Source organism: Malus sylvestris, chromosome 2, assembly GCF_916048215.2.
Source record: "Malus sylvestris chromosome 2, drMalSylv7.2, whole genome shotgun sequence".
NCBI lineage: Eukaryota > Viridiplantae > Streptophyta > Magnoliopsida > Rosales > Rosaceae > Malus > Malus sylvestris.
The window spans coordinates 31633259-31650724 of record NC_062261.1 but is presented as its reverse complement, the minus strand read 5'-3'; the positions used below and the strand labels follow the sequence as shown (position 1 = coordinate 31650724).

The window sequence follows — 17466 nt, the reverse complement described above, 5'->3', positions numbered from 1 at the left end:
TGCAGGGGTCAAAAACACAAATGGGATGGGATTTTTTTTTTTTTTTTTTTTTTTTTTGAAGAAGGGATGGGATGTTATTTGGTTTTTAATCTTTAATAACCACCCGCTACTTCTAAGTGGGGTTTTTATCATTTCAAACAGCTTGAAATATACATACATTATATACATATATATGTGTGTGTTATATATTTATATAAATTATTGGGATAATGTTTTATTATTTTTTTACTTAATAGAATCACACACACACACACATATATATATATATATATATATATATACACATATAATTTTTAATAAATTGTGTGTTTTTTTATTTTTTTTAGTTTCATAGTGGTATTCTTATAAAAATGGTGTACCTAATTTGTAAATGATGGATTGACTACAAGTTCATCCAATTGTGAATTGATTGGAGAACTTTTAAGGGGATACATACAAGTATAGTTTCTTTTGGGGTGTGCTATCCACACACCCCTTTTTACTTCTCACACACCCCTTGTTAATTTATGTCCGTTGATCTTCTTCATTTCATCCAATCCGACGGCCGAAAATTAAAAGGGTGTGTGAGAAGTAAAAAGGGGTGTGTGGATATCACACCCCTTTCTTTTTAGTGTAAATAAGCACTTATTTACAAGATATATAATAAATTTACATAAATCTGCCTAGTGCCTAGCCGCCTAGGCGCTAGGCCCCTGTCCACCACTCAACTAGCGCCTAGCGTTTTTTAGAACATTGTGGTTAACTGATGATTCAGTATGTGGGTTATAAAGAAAAAGAAGAGAATAAATTGACAAAAGACAACCCTAGAAAAGTAGGTCGGGTCACGTGCACGACAATTGAACTTGGATATTGTTATTCACATACTCATTTTTACATTCTACACTCTTGCTAATTTTTGAATCTTGATTTTCTTCAATTCATTTCGAAAATTATGAGAAGTACAATAAATGTGTGTATAGCACTACCTTGATCTTATGGAAATGCTGACAATTTGTTTTCGCCACATGGTAATGATATTTGGCTTCCTCGAAAACACACAATCTAATTCCTAACTTCCCTTGTAAAACTAGTGCGTACGAAATAATATCAAGAGTGAAAAAATAGTGGATTCCACCTTTATTTAACCAAAACTCTAGTTGATCTCATTTTCATTTTTTTTTTTCCGTTTCCGATTTATAACTTCCTCGATTTCAGATAGATTTTTCTCCTCGTCCACACCCGTATTTAATCCTAGATGTTATTTTCATTCTATGTGTTGAATCTAATGACCAAAAATAAAGAAACACGTGAAAAACTAAAAACGTTTATAAAAAATATAGATGCCCACGCGTTTTCCATCGCCCATACCTTTACATAATTGTCAAAGAAAGTGGCTCGGTAGGTTTGTTAGGTTGAAAGGCACTTTGCCTATAAAACAATCATCCAAGCAAGAGAAGAGAACGTACGGCAAGAAAAGAGGAAAGAAAGACAGAAGGGAATGCAGAAGAAAAATATCAAGAGAGGAGAACATATGATGTTTATTTTCGGGAAGAGATCATTACTCCTGCACCCGCTTTTCTCAGAATCAAATCTGCAAGAACGAGAAAGGGACAAAACAACATTAGTATCAAAGTGAGATGTACAACAGATGCAGCAGCAATCAAATATACCATATAATTTGTTTATTGTCCAAGTGAGAATTGCAAGACAACACAAGCAGTTCAAGTGAATCGGTGATCACTGCTATCCCGCGCTCCTCAAACATCATATGACGGTATATTTTGGACGCTAATCATATAGCAATGGTTCAGAATCAACAAACTAAGGCCAGGAAGCTTCGGAATTGTCGTCAGCAGTGGGATGTCTAACTGAGAGTCATTCAGAGCAACTGTGTTTCAGCATTAGACCATTAGGCCAAGATTTGTGGTAGTAACCAGGAACAGCATTTGCATTCCCATATCATTCACATTCTGAATCTTGAGGAATTTCCTTCCCCATTGCATGCGAAAAATCCTAATCGAGCAGGCAGAACTGGTTTTACTATCACTTGACTTCATTAGCAACCATTGTCACATGATGTTTATTTTCAAAAGTCCACGAATTTTTTCTTTTTATCCAGAGATCCCAAACCTGCTTTGCGAACTCAGATGTGAAACTGGGGCCTCCGAAAAACTCTAAAATCTTTGGGAGGAAGGAAACTGTAGTAAATAGCTACATAGGTATCTTGAGGAACCAACTCCACGTGGGAGCAAACGACCAGCCTAACAAGTTGAGTAAACCCGCAAAAACTTGGATGATACTAATGATCAACATCAACATATCTGAGAAAGTATTACCCTGAAGCAGTTTCAGTAATACTACATCTGAGCTTGTGTCCATTGTGTTCTCTTGCATGACATTTTCATCTTGGAAAGGAAACCGGAGCCATGCGCTTTTCGGCCACAGAAACAGAAAAGGTTAAGAGAGCTGCCTAAGCAAAAGATGCAGTAAAGAAAGAAATTTAAAACAAAATTACATTTTAATCCCAAAAAAAATGCACAAACAATTCATTTGAATATAAGGGGTGAACCATGCTAGTTAAAAGCACAAGATGCTATGGGACAAAAATAATTGAATCCCTGAGATATGAACAGTAATAGGGCTAACAGTCAGAAATCTAGACAAAAGTATCCTTGAAACAACAGGAAATTCAGATGCACAAACAGACTTTAATATTGAAGAATGGGCGATACCACTAATCAATTCATCTCATCCTTGAAATAGAATACAAACACTTTCCTTCTCACTTTTCCACACTGTATATAATCAATACGGAAATAAACAAACATTTTTGTCTCTTTTTTTTTTTCAAATCTTAATAAAAGTATTAACCCTGCATAAGCAACTAACCAAGCAAAAACTAGTGCCTTAGGGGCACCTTAGCCTTCCAAATTAATAGAAGGAAAGAGATTTATTGTCGCATAACTTTCTAACACAAAAGTTGCATAAAAAGCTTGAAGATTTCAAGCTCCATCTACTAGCATAGAAATGAAAATAGCTAGAAATTCTCTGACAGCAACAGCAAAGATAGCTCGCCAATGTCCAAATCTGTATAACTTCTCCTGAAGCTGAATCCCAACTAAATGGAACTAAAGAAGACACTAGCAATGGATCTCCATAGCACCTAAATAAAGTATGCCACACTTCTTGTTTTGTTAATTAGACATAGAAATCTAAACCTGACCTGTGGTCACTTACTTTATTGGATCATTCCCTGGCATAACAGTTCATTGCAAATGCATGGATGCAAGTAGGGCAGTAACAAATAAACATGGTAACCTATGAATTATTAAACTCGTAAGGAGCAAGTTCTTACAAAAATGGAAAATCATCTCCTATTCTAAATAGGATGCTGAAGCTCACTTAGAAACCTGAAGTTCTTCTTTCATAATTTAAGGGGGGGAAGGGCCATCTAATTGCCTTACCATGACCACATGAATCAAAACAATTATATGCAACAACAACAACAACAACAACAACAACAAAGCCTTTTCCCACTAAGTGGGGTCGGCTATATGAATCCTAGAACGCCATTGCGCTCGGTTTTGTGTCATGTCCTCCGTTAGATCCAAGTTCTCTAAGTCTTTTCTTAGAGTCTCTTCCAAAGTTGTCCTAGGTCTTCCTCTACCCCTTCGGCCCTGAACCTCTGTCCCGTAGTCACATCTTCGAACCGGAGCGTCAGTCGGCCTTCTTTGCACATGTTCAAAATCACCGGAGCCGATTTTCTCTCATCTTTCCTACAATTTCGGCTACTCCTACTTTACCTCGGATATCCTCATTCCCAATCTTATCCTTTCTCGTGTGCCCACACATCCCACGAAGCATCCTCATCTCCGCTACACCCATTTTGTGTACGTGTTGATGCTTCACCACCCAACATTCTGTGCCATACAACATCGCTAGCCTTATTGCCGTCCTATAAAATTTTCCCTTGAGCTTCAGTGGCCTACGACGGTCACACAACACGCCGGATGCACTCTTTCCATCCAGCTCGTATTCTATGGTTGAGATCTCCATCTAATTCTCCGTTCTCTTGCAAGATAGATCCTAGGTAGCGAAAACGATCGCTTTTTGTGATCTTCGCTAGATTGCTCCAGTCATTAGTGTGGATAAGTATATAAATGGATAGAGATAGGAAAGCAAACACAAGATGTACGTGGTTCACCCAGATTGGCTACGTCCACGGAATAGAAGAGTTCTCATTAATTGTGAAGGGTTTACACAAGTACATAGGTTCAAGCTCTCATTTAGTGAGTACAAGTGAATGATTTAGTACAAATGACATTAGGAAATATTGTGGGAGAATGATCTCGTAATCACGAAACTTCTAAGTATCGGAGTGTGGTGTCGTCTTGACTTGCCTTATCTGTCTCATAGGTAGATGTGGCATCTTCTCTGGAAGTACTCTTCCTCCATCCAGGGGTGGTATCTTTAACTGGTGGAGATGCACAAGGTAATGTATCAATTTCACTTGAAGCTTACTTGTAGTTTCAGGCTTGGTCAAGCGCGATACAAACCATGTAGTAGGAGTCCCCCAAGTCGCCGAGCTAGGGGGTCTGCTGAAAGAGGTGACAGACAAGGTAAGCAATCAGAGCTCCGACTGATTGTTCACCTTCTCCCCATCTTGCAGCAGCATGAAGGATAAAGAGAAGAAAAATGAGAAGAGATGATATGAGATACTTTTGCTTTTGAAGAAGTAACTTTCCACAGGCTTATTCTTGAACTGAGCTGGAGGGTTTTCTGGTTTCCTCCAGAGTATAAGGCCGACTGAAGAATTTGAGGGTCAAAACAAGTCCATCAAATCTAGAGTACGTTCCACCCTGCTGATATGGGATACTTTTGCTTTTGACAGAGTAATGAATGTATCGGCACGTGTGCTGTTACGCTTGTCTCCACATGCTTCCTTGTATCCTTCGCACTTGCCCTATCTGTTCCTCAAGCAGATGCGGAATCTTCCCTGGAAACATAAGATGTTGAAGATGAGTACTCGAGAGCAATGCCAGGTAAGTAATCAGGTAAGGGGTTCCAGGCAGTCAGTTCCTGGCTGGAAGCTTGATTCCAAGTGCTGACTGATTGCTCTCTTTCTCCTTGTCTTGCAGGTAAAAACAAGGCCAAAAGAAAAGACAGGGAAAAAGCATGATATGGGATACTCTTGCTTTTAACCCTGATGATATGAGATATTCTTGCTCTAGTATAGCTTGTTTGCAGAGGTATTATCGGGGGGAAAGAAAGCTGAATATTTCGAAAGGCTTCGTTGGGAGTGCCCTCTCAGATATGATGAAGGGTTGAGCATTTTTGCAGGTCTGCCTGTCCGTTGGGGATGGAGGTCGACATATATAGGAGTCTCCCTAACAACAAGTAGTAATGCTATTCCTTTACCCTGCTTGGTCATAGCACGGTAGTGGGAGCTGCCAGTTTCACATGTTTTAACTCTGTCAGAGCACTTTGAAAAAGTGGTCTGTGGTATCTGGCTCTCGAGATTCGGAGAACGATGCCTCTTCGATTTTTGAGAAAGCAATCATGCTGGGGGTATGACTCTCGAGATTCGGAGAGCAGTGTCTTCGATTTTTGAGGAAGTAATCATGTTGGGAGTCTGGCTCTCGAGATTCGGAGGGTGGTGCCTCTTCGATTTTGGAGCAAGCAATCTTGTTGGGAGTGTTGTCTCGAATGTGAGTAAAGGTTGGGCATGTTTGCTAGTCTACCTTGCCACGAAGCACAAAGGTTGACACACAGGGACTTTCCAATTATCCAGCAATGGTACTGTTCCTTTACCCTCTCTTCGATTTTGAGAAAGTAGTCATGTTGGGAGTCTGGCTCTCGAGATTCGGAGGACGGTGCCTCTTCGATTTTGGAGCAAGCAATCTTATTGGGAGTTTTCTCGAATGTGAGTAAAGGTTGGGCATGTTTGCTAGTCTACCTTGCCACGAAGCACAGAGGTTGACACACAGGGACTTTCCAATTATCCAGCAGTGGTACTGTTCCTTTACAGTTGTGGGTAATAATATGGTAGCTAGACCTTCAAAATTTATGTGTCTAAACTTTTGTTAGTGATGTTTCTTTGCTATTCTTTTACCTTTCTTGGTCAGAGCGATGTAGTGGGAGCTGCAAGCTTCACGTGCTCAACTTTGGCAGAGAACTTTGGCAAAGTTATTTGTGGTACCCATGAGCTATTGTTGCGTGTGGGAAGTGGGTGATTGAACAGTAAGATTCATGTGCTTTCTACTTCACCAGAAGTCTTCGACAGAATGCCCATAATTTCTGCAAAGCTGAGTGTGCGTGTGACAGGTGTTGACAAGGCTAGAAAAGTAGGTGCCTCTTCGATTTCTGAGATCGGCCATCGTGGTCTCTGAGCAGCCCAGCTTTTGAGAAAGCGAGCGCCTCTTCGATTGATTCGGAGAACGATGCCTCATCGATTTTTGAGAAAGCAATCATGCTGGGGGTCTGGCTCTCGAGATTCGGGGAGCAGTGTCTCTTCGATTTTTGAGAAAGTAATCATGTTGGGAGTCTGGCTCTCGAGATTCGGAGGGCGGTGCCTCTTCGATTTTGGAGCAAGCAATCTTGTTGGGAGTGTTTTCTCGAATGTGAGTAAAGGTTGGGCATGTTTGCTAGTCTACCTTGCCACGAAGCACAGAGGTTGACACACAGGGACTTTCCAATTATCCAGCAATGGTACTGTTCCTTTACCCTCTCTTCGATTTTTAAGAAAGTAGTCATGTTGGGAGTCTGGCTCTCGAGATTCGGAGGACGGTGCCTCTTCGATTTTGGAGCAAGCAATCTTATTGGGAGTTTTCTCGAATGTGAGTAAAGGTTGGGCATGTTTGCTAGTCTACCTTGCCACGAAGCACAGAGGTTGACACACAGGGACTTTCCAATTATCCAGCAGTGGTACTGTTCCTTTACCCTTGTGGGTAATAATATGGTAGCTAGACCTTCAAAATTTATGGGTCTAAACTTTGTTAGTGCTGTTTCTTTGCTATTCTTTTACCCTTCTTGGTCAGAGCGATGTAGTGGGAGCTGCAAGCTTCACGTGCTCAACTTTGGCAGAGAACTTTGGCAAAGTTATCTGTGGTACCCATGAGCTATTGTTGCGTGTAGGAAGTGGGTGATTGAACAGTAAGATTCATGTGTTTTCTACTTCCCCAGAAGTCTTTGACAGAATGCCCATAATTTCCGCAAAACTGAGTGTGCGTGTGACAGGTGCTGACAAGGCTGGAAAAGGTTGGAAAAGTAGGTGCCTCTTCGATTTCTGATATCGGCCCTCGTGGTCTCTAGGGAGCCCAGCTTTTGAGAAAGCGAGCGCCTCTTCGATTTTTGAGATTGGCCTTCGTGGTCTTTGAGCAGCCCAACTTTTGAGAAAGCAAACGCCTCTTCGATTTCTGAGATCAACCCTCGTGATCTCTAAGCAGCCCAGCTTTTGAGAAAGCAAACGCCTCTTCGATTTCTGAGCAGGCGCCTCTTCGATTTCTGAAGCTTCGTCGAGTGCAGATTTTTATAGGGGCTGGCATTAAGTTCCAAAGCACACTTAAATCTCCACCAGTAGAAGCTTCATTCTTGCACTTCTAAGATCTTGATTTGTCCGACCTCTTCTCTCTTCAACACCTTTGAAAATGTCTGGCCCCTCCGACCGTCGTTTTGACTTGAACCTTGTTGAAGAGGCAGCCCCGGCTTCTCCAGACAACATATGGCGCCCATCCTTCGTCTCCCCTACTGGTCCTCTTACCGTTGGGGATTCCGTGATGAAGAATGATATGACCGCTGCGGTGGTGGCCAGGAACCTTCTCACTCCCAAAGATAACAGACTACTTTCCAAACGGTCTGATGAGTTAGCTGTTAAGGATTCGCTGGCTCTCAGTGTTCAGTGTGCAGGTTCTGTGTCTAATATGGCCCAACGCCTATTTGCTCGAACCCGCCAAGTTGAATCATTGGCGGCTGAAGTGATGAGTCTCAAACAGGAGATTAGAGGGCTCAAGCATGAGAATAAACAGTTGCACCGGCTCGCACATGACTATGCTACAAACATGAAGAGGAAGCTTGACCAGATGAAGGAAACTGATGGTCAGGTTTTACTTGATCATCAGAGATTTGTGGGTTTGTTCCAAAGGCATTTATTGCCTTCGTCTTCTGGGGCTGTACCGCGTAATGAAGCTCCAAATGATCAACCTCTGATGCCTCCTCCTTCTAGGGTTCTGTCCAGTACTGAGGCTCCAAATGATCCCCCTCCGGTGCCTTCTCTTTCTGGGGCTCTACCGACTGCTGAGACTTCTCCTAAGCAACCTTTGTGAAGGCTCCCTCTTGTGTGCTTATTTTGACTCATGTATATGTACATATTTGTAGCTTATCGGGGATATCAATAAATAAGCTTTCCTTCATTTCAACGTATTGTGTTAAATACACCAAAGCCTTCTTCGCTAAGTTCTTTGAATTTTCTTTTGTTAAAGCTTGTATGTTGAAGCTTTCTGAGTGGAGCATGTAGGTTGGGGTAGTGTTCTCTTAATTTCCCGAATGAGGAAAACTTCTCGGTTGGAGACTTGGAAAATCCAAGTCACTGAGTGGGATCGGCTATATGAATCTTAGAACGCCATTGTGCTCGATCCTGTGTCATGTCCTTCGTTAGATCCAAGTACTCTAAGTCTTTTCTTAGAGTCTCTTCCAAAGTTTTCCCAGGTCTTCCTCTACCCCTTCGGCCCTGAACCTCTGTCCCATAGTCGCATCTTCTAATCGGAACGTCAGTAGGCCTTCTTTGCACATGTCCAAACCACCGTAACCGATTTTCTCTCATCTTTCCTTCAATTTCGGCTACTCCTACTTTACCCCGGATATCCTCATTCCTAATCTTATCCTTTCTCGTGTGCCCACACATCCAACGAAGCATCCTCATCTCCGCTACACCCATTTTGTGTACGTGTTGATGTTTCACCGCCCAACATTCTGTGCCATACAGCATCGCCGGCCTTATTGCCGTCCTATAAAATTTTCCCTTGAGCTTCAGTGGCATACGGCGGTCACACAACACGCCGGATGCACTCTTCCACTTCATCCATCCAGCTTGTATTCTATGGTTGAGATCTCCATCTAATTCTCCGTTCTTTTACAAGATAGATCCTAGGTAACGAAAACGGTCGCTCTTTGGTATTTCTTGATCTCCGATCCTCACCCCTAACTCGTTTTGGCCTCCATTTGCACTGAACTTGCACTCCATATATTCTGTCTTTGATCGGCTTAGGCGAAGACCTTTAGATTCCAACACTTCTCTCCAAAGGTTAAGCTTTGCATTTACCCCTTCCTGAGTTTCATCTATCAACACTATATCGTCTGCGAAAAGCATACACCAAGGAATATCATCTTGAATATGTCGTGTTAACTCATCCATTACCAACGCAAAAAGTTAAGGACTTAAGGATGAGCCTTGATGTAATCCTACAGTTATGGGAAAGCTTTCGGTTTGTCCTTCATGAGTTCTTACGGCAGTCTTTGCTCCTTCATACATATCCTTTATAGCTTGGATATATGCTACTCGTACTCCTTTCTTCTCTAAAATCCTCCAAAGAATGTCTCTTGGGACCCTATCATACGCTTTTTCCAAATCTATAAAGACCATGTGTAAATCCTTTTTCCCATCTCTATATCTTTCCATCAATCTTCGTAAGAGATAGATTGCCTCCATGGTTGAGCGCCCTGGCATGAACCCGAATTGGTTGTCCGAAACCCGTGTCTCTTGCCTCAATCTATGCTCAATGACTCTCTCCCAGAGCTTCATTGTATGACTCATTAGCTTAATACCCCTATAGTTCATGCAATTTTGTACGTCGCCCTTATTCTTGTAGATAGGCACCAAAGTGCTCATTCGCCACTCATTTGGCATCTTCTTCGTTTTCAAAATCCTATTGAAAAGGTCAGTGAGCCATGTTATACCTGTCTCTCCCAAAAGTTTCCACACTTCGATTGGTATATCGTCTGGGCCTATTGCTTTTTTATGCTTCATCTTCTTCAAAGCTACAACCACTTCTTCCTTCCGGATTCGACGATAAAAGGAGTAGTTTCTACACTCTTCTGAGTTACTCAACTCCCCTAAAGAAACACTCATTTCATGTCCTTCATTGAAAAGATTATGAAAATAACCTCTCCATCTGTCTTTAACCGCGTTCTCTGTAGCAAGAACCTTTCCATCCTCATCCTTGATGCACCTCACTTGGTTTAGGTCCCTTGTCTTCTTTTCCCTTGCTCTAGATAGTTTATAGATATCCAACTCTCCTTCTTTGGTATCTAGTCGTTTATACATATCGTCGTAAGCCGCTAACTTAGCTTCTCTGACAGCTTTCTTCGCCTCTTGCTTCGCTTTTCTATACCTTTCACCATTTTCATCAGTCCTCTCCTTGTATAAGGCTTTACAACATTCCTTCTTAGCCTTCACCTTTGTTTGTACCTCCTCATTCCACCACCAAGATTCCTTTTGGTGTGGGGCAAAGCCCTTGGACTCTCCTAATACCTCTTTTGCTACTTTTCGGATACAACTAGCCATGGAATCCCACATTTGGCTAGCTTCCCCCTCTCTATCCCACACACATTGGGTGATTACCTTCTCTTTGAAAATTGCTTGTTTTTCTTCTTTTAGATTCCACCATCTAGTCCTTGGGCACTTCCAAGTCTTGTTCTTTTGTCTTACTCTTTTGATATGTACATCCATCACCAACAAGCGATGTTGATTAGCCACGCTCTCTCCTGGTATAACTTTGCAATCCTTACAAGTTATACGATCCCCTTTCCTCATTAGAAGAAAATCTATTTGTGTTTTTGACGACCCACTCTTGTAGGTGATCACATGTTCTTCTCTCTTCTTAAAGAAGGTGTTGGCTAAGAAGAGATCATATGCCATTGCAAAATCCAAGATAGCTTCCCCATCCTCATTTCTCTCCCCAAAACCATGGCCACCATGAAAACCTCCATAGTTGCCTGTCTCCCTACCCACGTGTCCATTTAAATCTCCTCCTATAAATAACTTCTCCGTCTGAGCAATTCCTTGCACCAAGTCTCCAAGATCTTTCCAAAATTTCTCCTTCGAACTCGTATCCAACCCTACTTGAGGTGCGTACGCACTAATCACATTGATAAGTTCTTGTCCTATTACAATCTTGATTGCCATGATTCTATCTCCTACCCTCTTGACATCTACAACATCTTGTACCAAGGTCTTGTCCACGATGATGCCAACACCGTTTCTCGTTCTATTTGTGCCCGAATACCAAAGTTTAAACCCTGAGTTTTCTAGATCCTTTGCCTTACTACCAACCCACTTAGTTTCTTGTAGGCACATAATATTTATCCTTCTCCTCACCATAACTTCCACTACTTCCATAGATTTTCCCGTTAAGGTTCCTATATTCCACGTTCCTAAACGCATTTTGCTCTCTTGAACTCTACCCTTCTGTCCTAGCTTCTTCACCCTCCCCCGTCTAATAGGATCAAAGTACTTCTCTTGTGTGTCCCGGGTAAAGTTGATAGGAGCATATGCTCCCAAACAACTTTGAGTGGAGTCGTTCGAAAAGAAGTTTCTATGGCCCCCTTGCTCATTTAACACTGCATCCGGGTGCCGATGGAGATACAGCGACCCTTGCTCACTTATCACTGTGCTCAGGCCACACAGCGCGCCACTTACGGGTGACGCCCTAGCTTTAGCGCGATTTTGTTCTGGATTCATTTTCATAAGGATTCGACGTGATCATGGAGTGCCGGCTGTCGACTACCTGACGCCCTCCCCCTCCTCCTTTATCCGGGCTTGGGACCGGCCATGTAAGACATAGGCGGAGTTAAAACAATTATATGCAAGAAGGCAAATAAATGTGATTGAAGGACAAATAAAGTATTGTAGATAATATAATGCACTAGTCGAGCCACCTTTATTTGAGAAGATAAATTAAGTTAATGGTCCACACCTACAATATTAGTTTACAAGCAATAAAAGATGTTTTGAGGTTTAAGAGAGTGAGAAAGAAAGAGCAATACCTTTCAAGTTGTTATGCTCAAGAAATTGCCTTGTACCCTTCCTTCTCTAGTACTTCTGCTAAGGAGATGTCACCTGTCTTTATAATTTTCCCATCCTCCTATAAAATCATTTAATTAAATAATTAGATCAATACTGAAATAGAACCTAGGAACAGTTTTAGAAGCTTAATGTATTCCTCACAATGATAACTTATTGATTATCCTGTACAATGTTCTAGCAGCCAAATTATATAACCGTTTTTCAATTGCCTTCTAAAAGCTAAAAAAAATTCAAAAAACAAGAGAAATTTCTTCTTTTTCCAATCTTCGTGAGTTGATATAGTTCCAAGGTTATGCCCAATTCATATATCTCCTAAATAACATGACGTTATCTTGGTTGTATTAATTCTACTAGTATGTGGAGCTTCTACAATCTAACTCTCAAATCTTGCCCACCCTGTTCACTCTTAAGTAAAAACAAATATACCAGGAATCCTGGGGAAGAATGCATGAAACAAGCCCTATTTGCTAATGTCCTATCCACTAAACCTTTAACAGATTTGCTTATAGGAAGCCATGACATGAAGATAGAACAGCGAAAAATCCAATCAATATGTTTATGCAATCCCAGAAAAATTACTGGACACATGAAACTAACAAACTCATTTACCTTGTCATACTTTTTTTTGAACCACGTCTTATATAGAGTATCCTTATTACATTTCCTTTTTATTTTCTAATTTCATGAGACAAATACATGAACCAAGACCCAAAAACTGTCTTGTCCATGTATGTTTTCACATCTTCCAATGACTTACCATAATATGGATACATGTTGGCTTTATAAATTCCAGAAGTCGTAGATAATGAGTAATCATCAATACAGAATTTGTCGGAGTCAGATGCCCATTGACTGCCTTTGCTACATCTCGAAGTGCATCGACATCCAGCCCAGAATCAATTTCATCCAAAATAGACAACTCTGCTCCCAAAACCTGCATTTAGCAGAAGTGTGTGAATACAAAGACAAGTAATGAAGTACGTACAGCTTACATGAATTCCAAGGAACGACAATATCTCCGGGGAAGAAACCCACTTCCCACAGCTTTACATAATTCTACAAATATTGTAATTATGCTATATATTCAACACAAACTTGATACCAGGCATTTTCTTACAAATGAAGTTTTGATCAAGATTACAAAAGCAGCAGTAATATTAACTAAGAATGATAGCCATACTACCACCAGTTGCAAAATCTCGTTGCGCTTCTTTTCACCTCCACTGAAGCCTTCATTAACATTTCGATTAAGGAAGTCCGTCTTCATGTTGACAAGATCAAGTTTAGGAAATATATAAGCATAGAACTGCAAGGACATAAATAAAGATAAAAGAATGAATCAATAAACCACCAGAGACATCTCCAACAGCGGCTTCGGACAAGAATGAATGGTTGTAGCTCGCTTGCCTCAATCGGTCCAAGTTCGGGCAGTCCTACTTTCTTTCTGCGAGCATTGTACGCCATGTTGAGAAAATCAATGTTGGTGACACCAGGGATCTCAACTGGGGACTGGAAACTCATAAAAAGCCCCGCAAGTGACCGGTCTTCCGCTGGCATTTCAAGCAAGTTTTCCCCTTTAAACACAACACTACCTCCGGTAACTTGGTATTCCGGATGCCCAGCCAGAACCTGAACCAATGAACAAACGAATGTAGACAAGAATGACAAAATTAGGGTGCGTTTGGAAGTCTTATAAAAGGACTAAAATGCTTTTGATAAAAGTGTCTTTAAAAAGTAAATCTTAGAAAAGCACCTAAGTCAACCTAAACACACTTTCACCAAAAGCACTTTCACACTTCATAAGGAGCCCTTGATAATACGGACCTTGGCGAAAGTGCTCTTCCCTTAACCGTTCTTTCGCATAATAGCATGAACCTCCCCTTGGTAGACAGAGAGGTTGACGCCCTTGAGAATCTGCTGTTTGGATTCGGCAATCACGGCCGTTAGATCCTCAACTTGGAGTAGCAGCTCCTTCTCTCCTTCCCCTCCTCTACTGCTGAAAACTGAAGTTTCCGCGGCGGAGGAGAGGCTACCTTTCACCTTCACCTTCACCGCCGTCAGAGACCGCAGCTGCCGGTGGCGTGATGGCCAACAGAGGGGGCGGAGGGCAGAACCTGTAAATACTGGGGACTTGGAGGGTGAATAGCTGCTAACAACACAAGTAGCAGAAGAAGAAGATTGCAGTGGGGATGGTGGTGGTAGGGCGGGAAGAGTACTGATGGAATCGCGACAGCGCCATCGGATTGTTACCGCTGCAAGTGCAAAAAGCCCAAAATACAATTCAATAGGGATGCCTAACTGTAAATTAAGGGTAAATTACATTTTACCCATAAACCACATACAACATTTTAAAACATTTTAATCACATACATTTAGTATTATTTTATTTCAATTTCATACAATCATTAAAAAATCTGTTAAATTAACCGTTAAGTGATAACGTGGCAAATATGAGATTCCCATTTATGCTGACGGGATGTCACATTTGTGCCATGTGTCTAACCACTTAATAAAAAAATTAAGATATTAAAATAATTAATTAAAGAAAAGTAAAAAAAAACAAAAACAAAAACAAAAACCCCCTCTTCATCTTCCCTACCTGAGCCACCCTTCCACGGCTCTACCCTTTCACCCATCACTTTTGTACCTTTCTCTAACCATAAATCCTCTTCATCTTCCTTCTCCTATCACTAATCCTTCCCAAAATTTTCCCACCTCAGGTCGCAGGTTCATCCACCCCTTTCCCCCATCACTTATGCACATTTCTCTAATCATTAGTTCCCTTCTTCATCTTCATTCTGCCATCACCAACCCTTAGCCCCAAATCTTTCCTACCCTAAGTTGCACGCTACAACCACCCATTGCCTATCACAAAGGAATTGCATGAGGCGGGTTCGATTTCAGGCAGCAGCGACGGCATGATGTGGCTCGGTGGTGCAGATTCGGTTCGGCTTGGTGTCGATGCTGGAAGTTCCAATTCGAGGAGGCTCGATATCGTTGCAATCGAACATGAGCTTGGTAGGTGGATAAGGGTGGTCGAAGGAAAAGATCAAATCGCTGGAAAACCAGCAGACGACGGAGATTAGGGAGAGTTGGTGTTTTTAAGGGGAAGATAGGTTTTCGGGTTTTTATTGGGTTTGAGAATGAGTTCAGAATTAATGGGGGAAGGGGTGGGTGATGGAAGATGGGAGAAGGGGGTGGACTCGGGTGAGGAAGACGAAGGGGAAATTGGAATTTTGGGTTAGATGGAGGTGTAGAATTAATGGGGGAAGGGGTGGGTGATAGGGGATGGGAGATGGGAGAATAGGTCGGGCTCGGATAGGGAAGACGAAGGGGATGTTTTGTTTTTTTTCTTTACTTTTCTTTAATTAATTATTTTAATATTTTCAACTTTTTATTAAGTGTTGAGTCACGTGGCACAAATGTGATAGTCACGTTAGTACAAATGGGGACACCATATTTGCCATGTTATCACTTAACGGTTAACTTAACATATTTTTTAACGAAATAAAATAATATTAAATGTATGAGATTGAAATGTTTTATAGATATTGTATAAAATTATAATTGCACTAAAACCTAAGAGGGTAAAATGTAATTTATCCGTAAATTAATTATCAACAACTTATGAAAGTGGTGGTGGCCCCTTATGATTGACAATGTGGTATTTGAATTAGACGTATCAGACATCAATCTGATACTTTGAGCAATGAGGGAGATCAAAATTTAAAATAAAATTTGCAAATCAACTATGTGTGAAAAACATGTTAATTAATATTTGAGTAATAATCTAATCATCAACAAATATATCATTGGTTTGCAAATTTGATGAAAAAAAAATCCGATCTCGCTAACATTATCCATTCCATTATTCTTCCATGGCATACACACATGATCTGACACACCCCGACCGAGGCCAAGGCATGCTGGCCGTCATGTGAGAGTGACGTAGCCATGTGCACAGTGCGGAAGCGATAAAGATAGCAATTATACGAATAATTAAAAACCACATTACTAGAGTGCACTTCTAAACAGAAAGTGATAGGAGTTAAGTACAACATTAAAACCTGGACGGGCGCAAAACAGAAAACGTGAGTGGGCAAAAACAAATGTTTTACAAAATCATTTCATTTATCAACATACTAACCCCTCGCTGTAAAACATATAAGATTTTCCCAGAATCAAGATATAAGCATATACAAAAATATATCTGAAATCATATCAAGTCAATTCATGCTTCACATAATCATATTCATATGTATGCCACGCCAAAATATAACAAAGTAAACAGTTCAGGTAAGAATGATTTCATGGAAATACGATATGTTAGCCGAAACTCCTGTGGTAGTTTGTACGGCTGAATTCATAGCCCAAACTCAATCTAGCCGGAGTCACTACTATGACCTATACGGCATTATTCTGCACATAAGTCAGAACCATTAAAAAGGGGTTTGTATGACAAGATTGGGTGTAATATAATTATGCTCAATTTTACTCTCCTTAATGCTAGCTGTGCGATAATACGTTGGTCACCTACGAGAGTCGGAACCACCTATAGTGGTCTGTATGACAAGACTGTGCACCTAATTGGATCTAATGTGAGCATATGGTGCGGGAGGTGACATAATATACAGGCATGTGCCAGCTCTCTCTGGCTAAATCGCAATCATCCTGGTGCAGGTTATGAGCTCAATGTTCATCAATGCATTTATAATCATTCTATTCACAACTAAGGCCTTTGCCTCAACTGTTGTATGACTACATCTAACGTATCGTTAGACTGCCTACATACCCTGAATAGGGATCAAGTCATTTGTAGTTCACATAATCAAACATAACTTACCTGAACTTACCCGTGCCTCTACAGCACCATATATATATATATATATATATGCAACTATGAAATGCATAACCAAAATATAAAGGCATTTGGCATGGAAATTCAAGACATACATTCATTTAAATGCATTTCTGGGAAATATATCAAGTATATAAATATACAAAGAGCTTAAGGAGAGGGATTCCCATTTTTTGAAAAAAATGGGGATTAGGTGTGGGGCCCACTTCACATCTAATTTCAACGATCCGAACTGTCTATTTTGTTAGTCTCGATTCATAGATCATCCTTGCAAAATATTAGCTAAATTGGAAATGTTTAAGATATCTAATTGGGTTCAAGGAAATGAACGAATACTTTGTTATATAAGAAAATATGAAATTTGATATTGATAATTAAATAGGCAAATGGTTTCGGATTGAATTGAATTTTTGCAAGGATGATCTATGAATCGAGACTAACAAAATAGACGGTTCGGATCGTTGAAATTAGATGTGAAGTGGGCCCCACACCTAATCCCCATTTTTTTCAAAAAATGGGGATCCATCCCCTTAAGCTCTCTGATATATAT

The 17466-nt window shown here is 40.7% G+C and overlaps 1 pseudogene; it reads right to left on the bottom strand.

The window, feature by feature from the left end:
- Positions 1 to 1287: 1287 nt before the first annotated feature.
- LOC126582389 (ABC transporter I family member 6, chloroplastic-like) lies at positions 1288 to 14374 on the bottom strand (annotated as a pseudogene).
- Positions 14375 to 17466: the final 3092 nt, after the last annotated feature.